The sequence below is a fragment of the Pieris brassicae genome, chromosome Z (genome assembly GCF_905147105.1).
Source record: "Pieris brassicae chromosome Z, ilPieBrab1.1, whole genome shotgun sequence".
Classification (NCBI taxonomy): Eukaryota; Metazoa; Arthropoda; class Insecta; order Lepidoptera; family Pieridae; genus Pieris; species Pieris brassicae.
Genome location: NC_059680.1, coordinates 10,000,394 through 10,016,611, shown reverse-complemented (window position 1 = coordinate 10,016,611; position 16,218 = coordinate 10,000,394). Strand labels below are relative to the sequence as shown.

Genomic DNA, 16,218 nt, shown 5'->3' with positions numbered 1-16,218 from the left:
TATGAACTAAATAAGGCTTTCCGTCCTTTAAGATTTCAGTGAAGGGACCTGAATACACATCACTCATTTTGTTATTATTTTCATTTTTTAACACAATCAAATCGTTAGGTTTATAAGAAACTGTCTTAACATTTTTGTCATAATTTAATTTTCGTTTACATTTGCTTTTGAGTAAGTTGTCTCGAGCCTCTTTTTGAGAAGTTTGTATACGGTATTTCAGTTCGCATGGTTTATTGTCATGATTGTATAAAGGTTCTACGCAAGTACCAGATAAATTGCTCGGAAGAACGCATTTCCTTCCAAAAACTAATTCGAATGGTGTAAATTTATGTTCTGAATGTACTGAAGTGTTATATGAAAAACACCAAAATGGTAACCAAGAACTCCATACCTCTGGATGGTTATCGGTTTGAATTCTTAGAAAACTGTTTAGATGTTTATGGGAATTTTCAAGAGAACCAATACTTTCATGATGGTATGCGGTCGAATTTATCTGTTTTATATGAAGAAGCATTACATACATTTCCTTAAATAACGAAGAAATAAATTCTTTACCTTGGTCTATGGCGATCTCTCTTGGAATTCCATACCTTAATATAAAATTACTTACCAATGCTCGAGCGACTTCTTCAGATTTTTTAGAAACTAAAGGATAGGCTTCGACGTACTTACTCAGTTCATTCACAGTTCACATTGAAGTGTTTGTATATAACTATAATTATTTTGATCTTGGTCTAAAGGTCCTACTAAGTCTAGGTATATTTTTTCAAATCCCCAACTGGCTGTAGTAGTAATAGACATTGGTTCCTTTACTGGAAGAGAGTTTTATTGAGTTTGACATTTATGACAACGTTGTACAAACGATTTTATATCTTTTTCCATGCTAGGCCAATAATAGTATTTCTTAATGTTATTGTACATTCTTCTCATACCCGCGTGGCCACTCGGAGGTAAGAGATGAAAATCATTAAGCATTACTCTTATTTCGTCTTTATCATTTATTCTTACCACATCAGGTAATATACAAATTCGTGGACCGGTCCATTTAATATTTTTTATCGCTTGTAATAATTTTTCTACGAAAATTTTATTATTTTTACTTTTTATAATATTCACTTCATTTATTTTTATCTTAGCACACAATTCTTCTAGCTCTTTCAAAAATTCAGCTCGTGACCTTTTGATGAAGAGTCTAGGTAATTTATAAAAAGATTTTGCTTACTAGGCACATAACAAAATGTCTTTGTCTCTTTCCAATAATGTTTTTACGTTTATACTCTTTTAATAAGTCTTTATTCATTAATTTTAATTCTATTGATTCTTTCGGTCTAATATGTGTCTCTACAACTTTTGGTTGATCAGGCCAATCGTCGGTAGTGATCATATTATCCGTAAGATCAATTTTTTTCACTTCATTTAAGCGTTTACTTTGTGCCCTAGTCATTACACAAATATTTTCATGCATTTTCCTTAAATCATTACTAGTTATAGATAGGCTAGATAACGCATCCGCTACTGTATTTTCACTTCCTTTGACATACTCTACTGTAAAGTCATACTCTTTTATTTGAAGCCTAAATTTAGTAAGTCTACTAGAAGGATCTTTTAAATTATAAAGGTACACCAAAGGTCGATGGTCTGTCCTAATTATAAAATGTCTGCCATATAAATAAGGTATATAATACTTTATTGCCCATACAATTGCCAGCATTTCTTTTTCAATTGTTGAGTAATTCTTTTCGGTATTATTTAAAGATCTACTTGTATATGACACTGGTCTTCCGTCTTTATTACATAAAACTGCTCCTAAAGCAAAGTTTGAAGCATCTGTATAAAGTATAAACTGATTGTCAGAGAAATCTGGATACTGTAATACTGGAGCTGATATTATACTTTCCTTTAGTAAATGATTTTTGACATTTGTCAGACCACACAAACGGTATATTTTTTCGACATAAATAATTTAGTTCATACGCTTTCTCTGCAGGTAGGTAGGTAGGGTGGACTCAATTTCCGCACTTAGACACGTAGTTGGTCCGTTGTGCGTAGAAGCCCTGGCTAATTTAGCCAGCCCAACTCCTTCCAGAAGCACAGAAGTCTCCCGGGCACTTCACAGGCTTCGCGGAGCGACCTCACTGTTCCGAGGATTTTTGTACGTTGATTAGCCACAGCCTCGCATTCCAGGACTACGTGGGTGACTGATTCCTCTGCGCTGAAACAGCCACTGCACAAGGGGCTGTCTGTTGCGCCTAGGACGAAAAGATGTTTGTTAAGGAGACAATGGCCCGTGATTGTCCCTATCATTGTTTTGAGATTGGTTCTGTTCAGGTTTAGAAGTCGCTTAGTAAGTTGCGGGTTCACAGCCGGCAGAGCCATTTTGGACTGTTTGCAATCTACACTTCGCGACCATCGTTGATTCTGGAGTACAGTGGATCTCTGGCGAATCCAGGTTCGAACTAGCGAGAAGGGCAAGGGGAGGAGCGGATGCGGGCCAGCAGGCATCATACCAGAGCCTCTTCTCGCAAGCTCGTCGGCTGCATCGTTGCCGAGAGAGCCACTGTGTCCCTTAATCCACTGTAAGGTAACTCTATTTGTTAGAGCTATTGCCTCCAGTGCTTCGTGAAACTCCAGTATTAATTTGCTGTTTGTGTTGTCGTTACCGAGCGCCATCAGCACGGATGCACTGTCCGATATGAGCTTAATGTAAAAGTCATTGACTCCCATCCGCTGTACGGCTCTGGCTGCTTCGGTTAGAGCGACACATTCACATTGGAAGATTGTGCTTTGTGTGCCCAGAGGTAGGTGTATGTTGATGTTGAGATCAAAGGAGAAAATACCAGCGCCTGAGCCACACCCTGTTTTATATATACGTAGCTCATTCAGGGGCGACTGATCATGCTCCTCTTCTCTCAGTTGTATAAGATATTTCTTGTTGAATATTAATTGATTAGTGATTCTGTCACATGGCGCAGCTATAAGAGGTTGGTACTCTATTGCCCTGTTGAGAATCACTGTGTGTGAACTGTAGTGGGTTTTTCCCCATAGGTCCAATACCATAAGCCTGATGGCCGCTAGTGCCGCCTCCTGCTGTATGTGTAGGTCTAGAGGTAAGATTTGCAGGGCTATCTCCATTGCTGCGGTCGGAGTTGTTCTCATCAACCGCTAGCAGCGGACAAGGCAAGCCTTTGGAAGCGTCCCAGTTTCGTGATCGCCGTTTGAAGTTCAGATCTTGGCCACCAAACCAGGGCTCCATAGGTCAGCATTGGCCTGATTATGGCAGTGTATAGCCATAATGTTATTTTAGGCGATAAGCCCCATTTCACGCCTAGCATCTTTTTGCATTGATAGAAGGCGATCGTTGCTTTGCTCAGTTTGTGTTCTAGGTGTTTGTTCCAGAGCAGTTTACTGTCCAGAATCACACCCAAGTACTTTATTTCATTTTTGAGTTTTAGTTGTGTGTTGAAGAGTTTTGGAAGCCTGTGTGGTCCCAGAACCCTCCGGTTTGTAAAGAGTATTAACTCTGTTTTTGATGGGTTGACAGATAGCTCGTGCTTGTTGCACCATCTCTCAATTACTTTGAAAGCCCTTCCCATGAGATCGCATAGGGTACTTTCAAAGCTCCCCGATATCAAGATAGCTATGTCGTCCGCATAACCCACTGTGTAGAGGTTGCCAGCGTTGAGTTCTGTGATGAGCTCGTTAACTACGAGGTTCCACAGTAGCGGCAATAGGACACCACCTTGCGGCCACCACCAGCCTCTGCTGACAATGCCCCGTGTCGTGGAATTAACAGTGAACTGTATAGCTCGTTGTTTTAGCATGTTGTTTATCCACCCTATCAGGGTTGATGATACTCCATATGTAACGAGTGCTCTGGTAATGCTCGTGAAGTTTGTTTTGTCAAAAGCGCCTTCGATGTCAATAAATGCACCAAGGGTTGACTGTTTTAACTTCAGGGAGTCGCCAATGCGAGACACAACGTTGTGGAGTGATGAATCCGTTGACTTGCCTGGGCTGTAGGCATGTTGATTTGGGTGCAGGAATTTGTATAGCGATACCTGGCTACGTATTTCCAGATCTCCAAGCCTCTCCATTGTTTTTAACAGGAAAGATGTGAGGCTTATGGGTCTGAAGGATTTCGCCTGGGTATAGTCCTCTCTGCCTGGTTTTGGGATGAATATTATTTTCACTTCCCTCCATTTCAAAGGTATGTAGCGGTGGGCTATACATGCTCGGAAGATTGAGACAAGATAGTCCACCAAAAGGTTTCCACTCCATCTTAGTAGGCCTGGGAAGATGCCATCCAGGCCAGCCGCTTTGAATGGTAGGAAGGAGTTGATTGCCCATGTTAATTTTTCATTTGTGATTATTTTGTGAGCTACATTCCAGTCTGAGTCGGTGGTGGCTCTTTCTGAGTAGGGTTGCCATGCCTGGTCGTTGGCAATTATGCAGCCTGGAAAGTGTGTTTCCATCAGTAGTTCACATGTTTCTGCATCGGTTTTTGTAAATGATTTATCAGGTTTTTTAAGACAACCGATTGAGTGATAAGGCTCACTAGAGAGGTATGATTTCACTCTGGTTGCCTGGTTGTTGCTTTCAATGCGGTGCAGAAGTGTCTCCAGCCCTCTTGCTTCCTAGAACGTAAAAGTTTTTTGAATCGTCTTCTCGCGATTGTGTACTTGTCCCAGTCGGCAGGTAAACGGGTATTTCCTGCTCTATTGAACAGCTTCCTGACCTTCTTTCGGTGTCTCTCCAGTTCGGGGCACCACCAGTTATGTCTACTCCCCCACCTAGGCATGGTAAGGGGACACGACCGTTCAAAGCTGGTCTGGAGTAGGGACGTTAGGTTATTTACATGTTTGTCTATGTCTTGTACATCAATGGTGGTTGGTATAGTTAGTTTGCTTACCTCTGAGCCGATTATACTGTAAAATTTTACTGAATCAGTTCTCCGAGGTATGCGTCGTGGTTGTGGTTTAGGTAGCTCCCCTTTGATTGTAAAGCGGATCCACCTGTGATCTGAGCATGATAGCTCTCTGGAGACATGCCAATCCTGTATGTGATCTGACAGACCAGAGGTCACCATTGTTAGATCGATTATGGTTTGCGAGCGTGCGTTGATAAAGGTTGGTTCAGAGCCGCTGTTTGCTAAGATAAGATTATTGCTAAGAATGAAGTTAAGCATATTCTCACCTCGAGCGTTGGTATTTGCATTACCCCATAGCGTGTGGTGCGCGTTGGAGTCTGCTGCGATTATAAGCTCCAGTTTCTCCCTCTCACAGTAGTCAGCCAGAAGGCCGAGTTCTAGAGTGGGCACGTCCTCGTCACCCGGTAAGTAGGCGGACGCCAGGACGATGTCTGGATGTGCGTCCCTAGGTAACCTAATGGTTGTAAGGTCCCTTGAACACAGTTCGTTAATTAGGTATGCTGGTACATGTTTAGGTATGATAATGCAGGTTCTTGGGTTACTTACTGAGGTATCCAGCAAAAGTTTACCACCGGTGTTACCCAGGCCGCATACCTTGCCATTCCTGATCCACGGCTCCTGGATCGCGGCAATGGTCTTCGGGTTGGTCTCCAGCAGTCTGCGTAGTGAAGCCGACGCTGTTTGGCTGTGCTGGAGGTTGGTCTGGATAAGGTCAGTCCGGTTAGGGGGAGGAGCGCAAACAGCTGTCGCTGAATTCACTCCCCCCTGTCTCCTGAAAGAACTCGTCATCCGAGGTTAGTTGCACCGGTGAGGGTGGTTGTTGAACTGTCTCCATGGGGACGTTTGCCTCGGCAACCGCGGCTACCTCCGTCGTTGACGAGGGCGGCTTTGGCCCCGAGGATCCCGTTCCCGATGTACTGGCAGTGGTTACTGTGGCGGCAGCTACCACTGAGGGTTCATCCTTCTCCAGAATTCGGATATAGATGTTCCCCATCAGATAGTAGATGCGGCGTTCGTGTGCCTTGATCTTTGAGATCTCATATTCCGGAACACGAAGGAACAGAGATACGCCTGTCGGGTCCTGTGTTCTACGTTCGTGAGTCAGGGTCCAAGATCTGATGTTTAGGTGGCGGTTTTGCCTGGTGATCAGTTTCCGTAAAGTTTCCGTGCTACCAGTGAACTCTGGAACATGCAGTAAGCACGGCACCTTCTTCGGAATGTCTGACTGAGGCCGTACCACCAGTTTGGTGTCCGGTATCGGATTGTTGATGACATCGCATGCTCCGGTAAGCCATCCCAGCGTGTAGGTATCCTCGCACCAAGTTTTGAGGACACCATCTGAGAAGTGGGCTCTTCCCCGGAATCTGATGTCGTTGGGTTCAGTTGCTAGGGTAGCTTCAAGATCCGCCATGAGCTCATCTTGGATTTTACCCTCGATTTGTAGGCGGATGTTATCTGCCTGTTCTTGTCTCATGTCTATAAAGGGCTCAGTCATCACGGCAACACAAAGCTCGTTGGCTTTGTAGGATGCTGCCGCTTCCGCGTAACTGGCCGAGGTCCCTGACTCCAGCCGGAGTTTGTTAGGTTTAACCCTTTTACTCTCCCCAGTCGGTGTCACGGTTTCCTCTGGCCGATCGCGTTTCTGGCCCTTTGTTTGTGGTTTGGGTTTTTGGTTTGGTAACCCCCTCTAGGTTCCTTACCGCACCTAGAGCCAATAGGCTTGAGCGCGGCAGAGGACCTAGTCGGCTTCGGTGCCCTTTTCCCGCGTCCTGCAGTTGTGGTAACCGCGGGGGCAGTTCCAGGATTCTCAGGTATCCTCTGAGAGCCGGTAATCAGCTGTTGCTGTTCCGTCTCTCTTTTGGCCTTCCTGAGCCGTCGCCTTTTTGAGGAGCTTAGGACCATTCTGGGAGTCGATTCCTGAATCGCTGATTTCAGGGCCGACATGTCCATGGTCGAGGTTTGTGCACTGGACGTGCTCACCGTCGCAGCCTTGGTCTTCCGCATCGGTCTTGCTTCGGATGCCCCCCCTATGGACGCAGACATTGCTGTATCATCCTTCGGAGTTGCTATCTTCTGCTCGACCGACGCAGTCAGCCTGGCCGCAACAGTGGACGCATCCTTGTGTGGTGGTGTATGAGATACCATTGGAGTGGGCACGGTTAAGGGTGCATCCCGGTTTGGCGCTTCCTCAGCCGCTGCCCTCTCCTTTGGTGCCTCGGACGCTGCCCTATTGGGTGCATCCGTTTGCGAGATAGGGGCATCAGAGTATCGTGTCACTGGTGACTTGCACCTCGACACGTCCTGCGACGCAACCCTGTTTATGTTAGTTTTAGGCGCATCTGTGGATGCAGCCTTTTGTTGGTTTGTGTGTTTTGTCTCTTTATCCATGAGGTGGTATGAAATAGATTCACCGTCGGAGCTCTCCACCCGCCACGGAGCCCTCAAGTCGGGGACGTCTCTTGCTCAGCAAGCGACGTCAGAGCTACTCCTTCGGTATAGAGTCAGCGTGTAGGGCAGGCGCGTCCGCACGCCGCAAGAGAGTACGGAGCTGTTCGCATCCCGAGACGATGACGCAAACTCACCCCGAGTCCCGTGCCACGCCGACGCCCCCCCCCCCACCCCGACTCTCGCTTGGTAGCCCTCTTACGGGTTACCACAGCCGGTTGACCGTGGTCAGCTAATCCACGGCCTCCCGTGTGAGGGGAAATCCAGACCAAAGAGGTGTGTTGTGTGCAGCGCACAACTGTACCGGCGCACTACTCCACTCAACCTCCAGGACTCCTTCATCCCCGCGCACGGCACAAACACGCGGGAGGTCATTTACTGTCCACCGTCCTTTTATTTTGGATGATGAACTCGCAAGGACATGACCTCTACATCCCTGCAAAAGTTCGCTTGGTGGTTTTAGTTACGTCTAATACATAGGGTATTAGACCAAAAACAGGGTTGGCAACCTCGGAAAGGTTAGTCCACCAAACTTGCCTTGGGGATCACAGCGACCTGCGCTACCCCCAAGACCACGCCTCCCTACCCATCAGAAGGATGTGGTAGGGTGGGTTTGCACCTATGCTACCATGCTAATGCAAGCATGTCGTGCTGGGAACCGTAGAAGCATAGATCCAAACCCAACCCCAACTTTCTCTTTCTCGCTTTCTCTGCAACATTTGGCACAAATTTTCTGTAATAATTAACAAATGCAATGAATCGTTTTAGCTCGTCAACATTTTGTGGAAAAGGGTAATTTTTGACAATTTTTTTTTCTGGATCCGGATGTACTTCTGATACAACATGGCCCAAATACATCAATTCTTTTTTTAGAAAAATGCATTTCGAGGGATTTAATTTTAAATTTACTTTTCTAAGCCGATTAAATACATCTTGTAAGTTTTTATTGTGTGAAGCCAATGTTCTTCCAAAAACAACTAAATCGTCTAAATAAATCAAGCATTTTTCGTAATTCAACCCTGCCATAGCCATTGTCATCATACGAGAGAATGACCCTGGACTTGTTTTTAAGCCCTGGTCCTTAATAGGTATCCTGGTCATCTGGTATTGCCGACAGCAAAATGCAGTGTATTTTCTCGATTCTTTATCAAGAGATACATTATAATATCCTTGATAAAGATCTAGATGATTAAAATAAATGCAACCTCCAAGTGAATCTAGTATTTCCGTTATATTCGGAAGGGGAAATTTATCATTTTCGATGCAATTATTCAATTTTCTGTAATCTACAACAACTCGCCACTTTTTCTTACCACTGGAATCAGCCTTTTTAGGAATCAACAGTAGTGAACTCGACCACTCACTGTTGCAAGGTTCAATGACACCTTCAGCAAGTAATTTATTAATTTCATTTTCTAAATCTTTTTTATGAGAATGTTTATGGTTTAACAAAAATTGGACTTACGTTTGGCTTTAATTTAATTGAATGCGTATAAATATCAGTAGTTGTTAATTTGTCCCCTTCAACTTAAAATACATCGTTATATTTAGCACACAAATTTTCTATCGTCATTCGCTCTTCGTTATTCAAATGACTGATTTGTGACTGAGATAACAAAGTTTTAATTCTGACTACATTTCTTTCAACTTTTTCAAAATTACAAATATTATATTCAGATAATTCATGTACGTCAATACTAAAATTTGATAATGTTAAAGGTTGATTATTTAATAATTTAATTGGTATAAGCCCGTTGATAGGTTTGACGATACAACTAGCTATAAAAACACCAGACGCTATCTCTGAAGCACATATAACTGACTCATGTTCTTTGTCTGTCTCTATAAAGTGTATAGATTCACATCTAGGCGGTAAATTTATTTTATTTTCTTTTGTATGTAAATCTAAAATAATGGTTTTATTGTTTTGTGATTTCAAAGTTAAATTTTGATCTTTGAAGTCAATTTTAGCTTCATATTTCTTTAAAAAGTCTTTACCAATTATACCTGAAGCGTGACATGGCAACTTTTCAAAAACATAAAACTTGTGTACAAAGTGTACGCCACGTGTGTATAATTTTAAATAAACATATCCTATAACTTTGACTTTGCCCCCGATTCCATTTATTATTACATTATCTTTATGGATAGGAATGTTTAAATGTAATAACTGTTTATACTTAACAGCTGAAATTGACGCTCCCGTGTCAATTAGCCACGGACAAATTTGGTCATCAAATAAATGCTACAGTTACTGTCGCTGGCTAAAATAGTCTCATTAGTCACGAAAAAAAATTATATCGTCATTTTTAGGTATATTTTCTGGTTCAGTAACTACGCGGATTTTATTTTTGCCCATCCTTTGGTTTCCACTAAATCTATAATTATTGTACCTGCTTGTACCTCCTCGATAGCCGGCTCGTGACGAACCTCTGCCTCGAGCTGACGATGACGGCTGCTGGTATGCTCTTCTCACGTAGCTATAGCTGGTGCTCGGACCTCGGCGCGGAAAGGCTCTATTGTTACCTCTTTGCCTGTAGTAGTTGCCTCGCCAAACCCTGGAGTTGTTTTTTGTAGAATAATTAGAACTCATATTCAGCACTTCTCCTGTCAAAGTTGATGATGACACTTCTTCATCAATTGCCGCTTGTACCGCGTCTTTAAATATTCGAAATTTCTAGCCGCAACGATAGTGCTGAGCCTGCGATTTCTCAAGCCATCTGAAAATCTCTTTATTGCCATCTTTTCGTTTAAGGATTTTAGCACCTCAAATTTTTTTGAATCGTTATTCGCTTGAGAAATTGTAAGTTCAGTCATCAATTCCGCAATTTCATCACCAAATTCTTTTATGGTCAAATTGTTTTGTTTTAAATTTTGTAACTTAATTTGAAGGGCTGTCGATCCCTTTTGAGGTAATAGGTGCTTGCGCATATCCTTTAACAATTCTGATACCAAAGTATATGTCGTATTTAATTTTAATTTTGCTGACTGAGACAACCGACTCTTCAAAACAAAATTAATTAAAATCGCTTTACATTCTTTATATTCTAGTAAACTGTCATAATATTCAATATTGTCTATAATTTGTTTAATATTCATTTCATCATTTGTCATAATTGGGATAAAGCTTAATGCCACCTTTAAATCAAAAGTACTCATTTTGAAATTTTCCGTCTTTTCACTTTACTACTCGATATCTCTTTATTTAAGTATTGAAAAGTGTTCAAATACTCATTATAAATGATAGAAGCTTCACTTAATTTTTTCGCACATATATCCTTTTGTCTTCGATTAGCTCCTAATTTAATCAAATAAGTTCTTATACTTTTTAAATCATCGAATATAGTGGTTAATATTTCTGCCATAACATTACTAAAATTATTTGAGTAAATATTTTAAATAAACAAACATTATGTTGCTATTTTAAAATAAAGTTCGTAGAAATACAGGATATTCACTTTATCTTTTCACTATTTCATTTCCACTTACGCTTTTATAGCACTTTTCGCACTCACACCATATCAACTTTTTCCGTAGGCACGTTGAAGATCATCCCAGCTGGAGCCCTCCGGGAAAAGGATCTGCGTAGGGCACTTCTTATCACCTTCTGTCGCATCCACGACTTATGGCACCTTCTATATGCTTTATACATGTACACCAAAAATACCAAAATTATGCATAGTAGTAAAATAGCCAACAGAATATTCATCGTGCTCAAATGGAAATGCACTTGATCCAACTTTGCGTAATTTCCACTTCCACCTGCTGCATTTTGGGCAATTACAATTTCCTCCTGTTTTATTTGTTGTCCACCCATTTTTTTGTAATTATTTGGATAACTTTCGTTTCGTTTCGTTTTATAATGTTTTATTATTCGCACTGCACAAAATTCCACGAAACTCATCTTGACGCGATATTGTTTTTAATACTTGCGCCTTAAACGGTAACCAGATCGGCGCCGGCGCGCTGCAACGATACACCCTATGGCACGGGTCGCCATGTAAGGTTGGGAAGTAGAGCCGAATGAAACGAACGAAGTCTTGATTAGAACTGCGCGTTTATTAGCAATAATATTGATTAAATATGAATAGTACAATAGGTATAATATGTTATCCCTTACAATAAAAATAGTGAATATAAACTAATTTACTTATGATTTTCGAGTTATAAGTTGATTTGTAATATCGTTTGCTAAGAATTTTTTATCAGGAGTAAATATAAGTATGACGGCGCCACTATCAATGTTTTCACAAAGGCTCGATTGACCCTGCTAGGATAGTTCACAGGAGACCGTATGGTTTGTCTCCTCTAGAGCTTGATATCGTTCATGAAAAGATTCAAGAAATGTTAGATGCTAATATAATCCGAGGAAGTTCATCCCCATTTTCAAGCCCCATCCTATTAGTAAAAAAGAAAGACGGTATCGATCAATTGTGTATAGATTACAGAGAGCTCAACAGCAATACTCGTCCGGATAGCTACCCACTTCCTCTAATCAGTGACCAAATTAATAAATTGCATGGAGCGAATTATTACAGTATTGTGGACATAGCCTCAGGCTTTCACCAGAAGCCTGCTTTTTTAACACCAACAGGAGCTCTCAAACCTAATCCGCGCAAAGTTCAAGCCTTACAAAATGCTCCAAAACCATCCACAGCTAAACAGGCAAAGGTCGTATTGTATGGACTGCTGAACATGAGAAAATTCATGGTGAAATAGTTAGACACTTGACAACAGAACCAGTACTCAAAAGCTTTGATCCATCTTTGCCCATCGAGTTACATACCGATGCCAGCAGTGATACGTTATCTGTAGAGCAACAACGAGACTCTGAAATTTCAAATTTGATTTCTAAAATAGAAGTGAATCAATTCCCATCTGAAATCGCACACTGTATATTCCTGTGTGGTTTGCAAGTCTTCAAATGGGTCCATCTGGTGCCCAACAAGTACGCCTGCATCGAATCCCCAGGGTTCCACTCCCATGGCACACACTCCACTTAGATCTTACAGGAAAACTCAGTGGTAAGAGCGACCCCAAGGAGTATTGTTCCGTCACTATTGATGCATTTACAAAATATGTCTTACTGAAGCACACAATGACACTGAATTCCGTTGACGCTATTAAAGCAGCGAAATACTCTGTAAATTTGTTCGGAGCGCCAAGGAGAATAATAGCCGATCGTGGACGCTCTTATGACAATGCAGATTTCAGGGACATTTGCAAAGATAACAATATTGAGTTACACCTTATCGCTACGGGAGCCTGCAGAGCTAATGGCCAAGTGGAGCGCATTATGCGAACTCTTAAGAGCCTACTTACAATAGCTGATAGTCCGACAGGTCGTGGCAAGAACAGTTAGATGAGGTCCAACTAGCACTGAATAGTACTCGATGCAGAGTTACTGGCTTCACTTCAATCGAGTTGATGTTTGGAGTGTTACAGTTACCTTTCACTCCAAAAATCAACTCGATTGATCGTTAGGTATTTCCAGAATAGCTGCGAATATGGATAATCCTAGTAGATTAGATTTGGAAGCGGCACGGGCTAGTGCGTCAGATAATATAAAGAGACTGGCTCAGTCTGATGTGATGACATGAAAACGAAACCGGGGTAAAGCCAAAATAAGGCCCTTTGCCATTGAAGATTTCGTTTTCGCGAAAAGTGAAGAAAGATATCATACTAAGTTGGACCCAAAGTATAAAGGCCCCTATAAAATCATTGCTGTCCTAGAAAACGATAAGTATGAATTGAAGCGTAGAAAGTTGCCCATGAAAACCTACGCGAAGTACACCGTGGTACAGTAAGTTTTTTAGAAGTATCCGAAACTTATAAGGATCATGCCGTGACGGAGGATGCTAGCCAAAGTAATTTTGTTCATGAAACTGATCGCAATAGTCATCACTTAGCTATAATTCGTGACGCTGACGATGAACTTTCTGATAGCGACACTATATCTGTTAATAGTAACACTTTGTCGGCTAGTTCACGTACCTTGAGCGCTAATAGCAATAGTTTAGAGAGTTCATCATCAGAATCACAAAATTATATCAGCATTGTGACTAATGCCATTGTACACCATGATGAAAGCTAGTAGTAAAAAAAATAGGAAAGATATTAAAATGATAAAAAAGTAGAAAAAATATAGAAGTACTATATCAAAAAATGTAGGAAAGAGCCATTGCAGGGAGTCCGGTCCAATGACTCGGCTATAGGGGTTGCATTCTGGCCTAGCCTTTTGGCAATAGAGATTGCAATCCGGTCTAGCATTCGCTACAGGGATATCTGGTCTAGACACAGCTATAGAGATTTCCGGTCTAGCGCAATCTAGTCTCCGGTTCTAAAAACTGATGAGAGGGATTTATCCAGTCTCCGGTTTTAAAAACTGATGGGAGGTATTTGTCCAGTCTCCGGTTTTAAAACTGATGAGAGGGACTTAAGAGTTTTAGTACGCTGAAGGGGTTGCCGGACCAGCTCATTATTGTAATCGTTCATTATTGAAACTATTTATATTGGTTATTAGAAAAATGTGTCAGAATGAACAAGTTTTTTTTTTTGTCTGTTCTCAGATGGCCAAAAGGCGCTCGAGGACGAGCGTATGTCAGTATGGCCGTGACGGCGTCACTCGATCCCCACTACAGAACCTATATAAAGCAGCGCGCGCGCACAACTCAGTCAGCCACTAAGACTCGTGCGTATCGTACACGACTTCTTGTCCGACCGCTCAATGCGCTATCGCGTAGAAGGAACGTTATCGTCTCCTCGCCCCATCATGGCCGGAGTCCCTCAGGGCTCGGTCCTCTCGCCCCTTCTGTTCACGCTGTATACCGGCGACATCCCTAGGGCTCCAAATGTGGAGCTAGCCCTCTATGCCGATGACACCGCTCTCTATACCACTCACAAAGATAGAGGTGTCATCGTGGACAGACTCCAGACCGCTACCACGTCGTTAGGCGAATGGTTTCGGAAATGGGGCTTCCAAATAAATCCCGAGAAAAGCGTAGCAGTTCTCTTTGCCAGGGGCAACCCCGGTGCTAACGCTAGGGATAAATTTCACCTCAAGACAGAGGTAACCCTATACGGGCAAGCCATCCAATGGCAAAAGTCCGTCAAATATCTAGGAGTCACGCTCGATAGCGGCATGTCTTTCCGTAAGCACATAGCCGCCGTTCGCAAGAAGGCCTCTTTTGTCCTCTCTCGCCTCCATTTCCTCCTAAATAAAAGGAGTCACATATCTCTCAGACACAAGGTGACCCTGTACAAGGCCTGCATCCGACCGTGCATGACATACGCTAGCGTAGTCTTTGCGCATTGTGCCCCCTCCTATATTCACCGGCTACAGGTGCTTCAGTCGCGATTCATGAGAATCGCGACCGGTGCGCCCGTCGCCCCATGTGAGAAACCTCGATCTCCACCACGACCTGGAGCTCCCTACCATAGCCCAATGGATGAAGTTGGCGTCCACACGCCACTTTGACAAGGCTAAACACCATCCCAAGCCGCTGGTGCGTAATAGCATCAACTATTACCTCTTCCCGACAAAAAAGGCTCGCAGGAGGCCCCGACACATACTAACGGATCCGGATGATCCAATTACCGTAGCAAACGATAAATTAAAAGCCGCCCGCGCGGCCAAAAATAATAAAAATAGCCATTCACAGATTAGGGTAAAAAACCGCCTTCACCGGGGAAGGAGAGGACCTTTACTTCGCACTTCGCTCACTCCAGTGAGCTTCCGTCCTGCCCTTCAGGCGATTGACCGCCCCGCGACGGCCCAAGCCGAGGTTCGAGTCTCACAGGAGACGCCCTTGCGCTAGCCGCGGGACAACAAGTCATTCAGGCCGAGCTACGCTCGCCAAAACAGCCCGAGCTGAGCTGTAAAGGCCCTTAAGGCCAACAGCGAGATTCCTTCTTCAAAAAAAAAAAACAACTCAGTCAGTCGTTCATCGACCATTGCCCGGTGTAGCCTTTGAAATCTTTACCTATTGAATTTGTTTATTAAAATCATATTGAATTAAGAGACTGAAATTAGAATTGGAATAAATCAAGTGATTGGGAGAAAACTTTGTGTTTGTTATCTTAACAATGTCGGGGCCTGACGCTACAAGTATTTTTAGAAAACAAATTTGTGAACAATACAAACCACATGATGTGTAAAAGTCAAACAATTTATAAAACTGTATTTACAAAACTGAACTTATTAAACAACAAAATATATCAAAAGAATAGTTTTATATTAAATAAAAATAAATGTGTATAAAAACATAATATATATTTATTATTATATACGTATTATAAATAATTCATCAATCACAATTTTATTATTTATTTTTATAGAAATATTTAATTTTAAACTTAATTTCAAAACTTACATAAAAACCTCTAACATAGTTATCATTCTTTCGTTCAGTCTCGCGATAATACGTTTCAGTTTATAGATACGAAAAGGTCGTGATACGAAACAATGCGATAGAATTTAGAAACCTAAACTCAGCAACTCAATTGGATCTTTTAAAGAAAGTTCATGGTAGGCCTCCAGGTTATACATGTCATATAAGACCGGCATGTCTCATGGCAACGGCAATGAAAAAGGACATTCACGCTGGTACTACTGCAGCCATTGTTGCAAGTCTCGTAAAAGAGCTCTGGGGCTCAGCCTATCATGAGCTCTGATTGCGCCTATTGACAACCTATAACTGAGATGCATCGCTTATTCATACCATGACATCGAATAAACCAAACGAGATGAGAGAAAACATAAACGAGCGTTTATTTTTCCACGTGACCTTAGGGGTAATCAGATTTCGTTTATTCAATTTGTATGAAAATTTGTACCATGACCGGAT

At 42.2% G+C, this 16,218-nt stretch overlaps 1 pseudogene; it reads right to left on the bottom strand.

Moving 5' to 3' along the window:
* Positions 1–7,800: 7,800 nt before the first annotated feature.
* On the bottom strand, positions 7,801–10,737 carry LOC123718826 (annotated as a pseudogene).
* Positions 10,738–16,218: the final 5,481 nt, after the last annotated feature.